The following is a 5,000-nucleotide window of genomic DNA, read 5'->3' as shown; positions in this document are numbered from 1 at the left end:
GGCGCTCGCCGTTAGCCGCACTGGGACTTCCATACGTCACAACTCGGCGCGCTCGAAAAGCGCGCAGATTCGACGCTGGACTCTTCCCGGTTCACTCGCCGTTAGTCAGGGAATCCCTGTTGGTTTCTTTTCCTCCGCTTAATAATATGCTTAAATTCAGCGGGTGCTCTCGCCTGAACTCAGGTCGTATGTGTCAAGCGGGCCCGCTTCTTACACGGCCCGCTGGCATCGCAAGTCGTCGCCGCCGGCGCCGACCGAGCGCGTACCGTCGCCGCCTTGGCCCACGGTCGGTCTTGATCTCGTGACCGGACCGACCGACCTGGACCCGCCCCTCGAACGTAGTTTAACACGTCGAGGGGCCGGCGGTGTACGGGACACGCGGTCGCGCCGAGAAAGCTCGGCGACCGCTTCAACTTGGGGCGACGCCCGGCCGTCTTCGCAGAGGCCAGGCGACGGCCCTCGGGTGAGGACGAACGCGACCCTGAGGCAGACGCGGTCCCGGGATTGACCCGAGACCGCAATTCGCGTTCAGAAGGTCGACGTTCAATGTGTTCTGCAATTCACATTACTTCTCGCACTTGGCTGCGTCCTTCATCGACTCGCGAGCCGAGTGATCCACCGTTAAGAGTCGTCCTCGACGTTTCGCCCGGCGCCGAAGCGCGCGGACGTCACACTGTGGGATCGACCACAAAACCACCACCGACAACAACTGCACAAAAACACCAACAAACGGCGCCGAGCGACCGCCGGGCTGGGCCGGCGGCACATCGAGCGCGGTGCCCAGAAGCCACCATCGCACTCGGCTGCCTTGCTATGCCAACGTGTTACGCGTGTCGCACGGGGCGGAACCCCGATTGACGGCCGCCCTCTCGGCGGCACCCAAAGACAATTAAGTGCGCGGTCGGCCGGGGCCTACCACCACTTTCGGTAATGATCCTTCCGCAGGTTCACCTACGGAAACCTTGTTACGACTTTTACTTCCTCTAAATGATCAAGTTTGATCGTCATCTCAACACGCCGACGCGGCCGTTGCCAGCCGCGACGGGGCCGATCCAAGGATCTCACTAAACCATTCAATCGGTAGTAGCGACGGGCGGTGTGTACAAAGGGCAGGGACGTAATCAACGCAAGTTGATGACTTGCGCTTACTGGGAATTCCTCGTTCAAGGGAAACAATTGCAAGTCCCTATCCCAATCACGAATGAGGTTCAACGGGTTACCCGGACCTTTCGGCCTAGGTTAGACACTCGCTGCTTCACTCAGTGTAGCGCGCGTGCGGCCCCGGACATCTAAGGGCATCACAGACCTGTTATTGCTCAATCTCGTGTGGCTAAACGCCACTAGTCCCTCTAAGAAGTTAGACGCCGACCGAGAAGGTCGCGTAACTATTTAGCATGCCAGAGTCTCGTTCGTTATCGGAATTAACCAGACAAATCGCTCCACCAACTAAGAACGGCCATGCACCACCACCCACAGAATCAAGAAAGAGCTCTCAATCTGTCAATCCTACCTGTGTCCGGGCCGGGTGAGTTTCCCCGTGTTGAGTCAAATTAAGCCGCAGGCTCCACTCCTGGTGGTGCCCTTCCGTCAATTCCTTTAAGTTTCAGCTTTGCAACCATACTTCCCCCGGAACCCAAAGACTTTGGTTTCCCGGAAGCTGCCGGAAAGGTCGTCATGGTAACGCCTCCCGATCGCTAGTTGGCATCGTTTATAGTCAGAACCAGGACGGTATCTGATCGTCTTCGAACCTCTGACTTTCGCTCTTGATTAAAGAAAACATTCTTGGCGAATGCTTTCGCAGTAGTTCGTCTTCCGCCGATCCAAGAATTTCACCTCTAACGGCAGAGTACGGACGCCCCCGTCTGTCCCTCTTAATCATTACCTCGTGCTCCGAAAACCAACAAAATAGAACCGAGGTCCTATTCCATTATTCCATGCAACACTATGCAGGCGAACAGCCTGCTTTGAACACTCTAATTTTTTCAAAGTAAACTTATCGGCCACCGCCGACACTCAGTCAAGAGCACCGACGGAGAACCGAAGGTGAGGCGAACGCAACCAGTGACACGCCTTGCGACGGACCGGCGGCGCTCGCCCAAAATCCAACTACGAGCTTTTCAACCGCAACAACTTTAGCATACACTGTTGGAGCTGGAATTACCGCGGCTGCTGGCACCAGACTTGCCCTCCAATGGATACTCGTTAAGAGTTTTAGGATGTACTCATTCCAATTACAGGGCCTCGTTAGAGTCCTGTATTGTTATTTTTCGTCACTACCTCCCCGTGTCGGGAATGGGAAATTTGCGCGCCTGCTGCCTTCCTTGGATGTGGTAGCCGTTTCTCAGGCTCCCTCTCCGGAATCGAACCCTGATTCCCCGTTACCCGTTATCACAAAGGTAGGCACGTAGCGTACCTTCGACAGTTGATAGGGCAGACACTTGAATGATACGTCGTCGGTGCAGAGACCGTACGATCCGCGTGGTTATCCAGAGTCATCAAACGTCACAGGACGAACCCGGTCGGTTTTGATCTGATAAAAGCGCGCCTCCCGAAGTCGGCGCTTAATGCATGTATTAGCTCTAGAATTACCACAGTTATCCACTTCGCTTACGAGACCAAATAAACCAAGACTGATTTAATGAGCCATTCGCAGTTTCGCTTTACGAGAACTCGTACTTGCACCTGCATGGCTTAATCTTTGAGACAAGCATATCACTACTGGCAGGATCAACCAGATAGCTGCGACAGCTGCGCTCGACCCTTGCTGGGCCGCCCGGCGCGTGCTCGTCGCAATCGTTTAAGACCGAGGCGATCGCCTGCGGCCGTACTCAGCTTCGACAGTCGCTGGCCGCGACGTCCACGCTCTCGCCGGCAGTGCCAGGCGGAGCGATTTGCGTTTTTTCTTTGCTCGCCCTCTCTCGGGCTCGATCCATTCAGTTTCGCACAAACAAGAGCTCTGCCGGCCGCCTGCAGCGGTGCCTAAAACCCGGGCATAACAATGCGACCGTTCTGCTAGGCCGACAAGCGCTCAAGCCAGACGCTCGATCGAACGCCCCCTACATATTAGTCGAGACAACGGCTCGCTCATTAGCATCGCGTTTGTACTTTAACTTTTTTTGGCTCGGCTTTTTTCGACGCCGATGCCGGCGACGCAGCACTCTCTCGCCCGCCAGCCACCGAGAAAAGGGTGCGCTCCGACCGGCCCCGCACCGCTCTTTCTTGGCTCATTCGAGTTTACTGTCTTTCGCTCTGACATGCCTTACCTAGGGTTAGGTTAGTATGCTTGCACGTTTGTACTTTAACTTTTTTCGGCTCGGCTTCTTTCGACGCCGATGCCGGCGACGCAGCACTCTCTCGGCCGCCAGCCACCGAGAAAAGGGTGCGCTCCGACCGGCCCCGTACCGCTCTTTCTTAGCTCATTCGAGTTTACTGTCTTTCGCTCTGACATGCCTTACCTAGGGTTAGGTTAGTATGCTTGCACGTTTGTACTTTAACTTTTTTCGGCTCGGCTTCTTTCGACGCCGATGCCGGCGACGCAGCACTCTCTCGCCCGCCAGCCACCGAGAAAAGGGTGCGCTCCGACCGGCCCCGCACCGCTCTTTATTGGCTCATTCGAGTTTACTGTCTTTCGCTCTGACATGCCTTACCTAGGGTTAGGTTAGTATGCTTGCACGTTTGTACTTTAACTTTTTTCGGCTCGGCTTTTTTCGACGCCGATGCCGGCGACGCAGCACTCTCTCGCCCGCCAGCCACCGAGAAAAGGGTGCGCTCCGACCGGCCCCGCACCGCTCTTTCTTGGCTCATTCGAGTTTACTGTCTTTCGCTCTGACATGCCTTACCTAGGGTTAGGTTAGTATGCTTGCACGTTTGTACTTTAACTTTTTTCGGCTCGGCTTCTTTCGACGCCGATGCCGGCGACGCAGCACTCTCTCGGCCGCCAGCCACCGAGAAAAGGGTGCGCTCCGACCGGCCCCGTACCGCTCTTTCTTAGCTCATTCGAGTTTACTGTCTTTCGCTCTGACATGCCTTACCTAGGGTTAGGTTAGTATGCTTGCACGTTTGTACTTTAACTTTTTTCGGCTCGGCTTCTTTCGACGCCGATGCCGGCGACGCAGCACTCTCTCGCCCGCCAGCCACCGAGAAAAGGGTGCGCTCCGACCGGCCCCGCACCGCTCTTTATTGGCTCATTCGAGTTTACTGTCTTTCGCTCTGACATGCCTTACCTAGGGTTAGGTTAGTATGCTTGCACGTTTGTACTTTAACTTTTTTCGGCTCGGCTTCTTTCGACGCCGATGCCGGCGACGCAGCACTCTCTCGGCCGCCAGCCACCGAGAAAAGGGTGCGCTCCGACCGGCCCCGCACCGCTCTTTCTTAGCTCATTCGAGTTCACTGTCTTTCGCTCTGACATGCCTTACCTAGGGTTAGGTTAGTATGCTTGCACGTTTGTACTTTAACTTTTTTCGGCTCGGCTTCTTTCGACGCCGATGCCGGCGACGCAGCACTCTCTCGCCCGCCAGCCACCGAGAAAAGGGTGCGCTCCGACCGGCCCCGCACCGCTCTTTCTTGGCTCATTCGAGTTTACTGTCTTTCGCTCTGACATGCATTACCTAGGGTTAGGTTAGTATGCTTGCACGTTTGTACTTTAACTTTTTTCGGCTCGGCTTCTTTCGACGCCGATGCCGGCGACGCAGCACTCTCTCGGCCGCCAGCCACCGAGAAAAGGGTGCGCTCCGACCGGCCCCGTACCGCTCTTTCTTAGCTCATTCGAGTTTACTGTCTTTCGCTCTGACATGCCTTACCTAGGGTTAGGTTAGTATGCTTGCACGTTTGTACTTTAACTTTTTTCGGCTCGGCTTCTTTCGACGCCGATGCCGGCGACGCAGCACTCTCTCGCCCGCCAGCCACCGAGAAAAGGGTGCGCTCCGACCGGCCCCGCACCGCTCTTTATTGGCTCATTCGAGTTTACTGTCTTTCGCTCTGACATGCCTTACCTAGGGTTA

At 55.8% G+C, this 5,000-nt stretch overlaps 2 non-coding genes and 1 pseudogene across 2 annotated transcripts; all 3 read right to left on the bottom strand.

Moving 5' to 3' along the window:
* LOC144425397 (large subunit ribosomal RNA) overlaps positions 1-187 on the bottom strand; it is a 3,689-nt pseudogene extending 3,502 nt beyond the window's left edge.
* A 289-nt stretch (positions 188-476) lies between these two features.
* On the bottom strand, positions 477-630 carry LOC144425427 (5.8S ribosomal RNA). The gene has a single exon (XR_013477519.1). It is a non-coding gene; the product is annotated as a 5.8S ribosomal RNA (ribosomal RNA).
* A 298-nt stretch (positions 631-928) lies between these two features.
* On the bottom strand, positions 929-2,738 carry LOC144425331 (small subunit ribosomal RNA). Its single transcript, XR_013477475.1, has one exon. It is a non-coding gene; the product is annotated as a small subunit ribosomal RNA (ribosomal RNA).
* Positions 2,739-5,000: the final 2,262 nt, after the last annotated feature.

Source organism: Styela clava, chromosome 7 (assembly GCF_964204865.1).
Source record: "Styela clava chromosome 7, kaStyClav1.hap1.2, whole genome shotgun sequence".
Classification (NCBI taxonomy): Eukaryota; Metazoa; Chordata; class Ascidiacea; order Stolidobranchia; family Styelidae; genus Styela; species Styela clava.
This window is presented reverse-complemented; position numbering and strand designations above follow the sequence as displayed.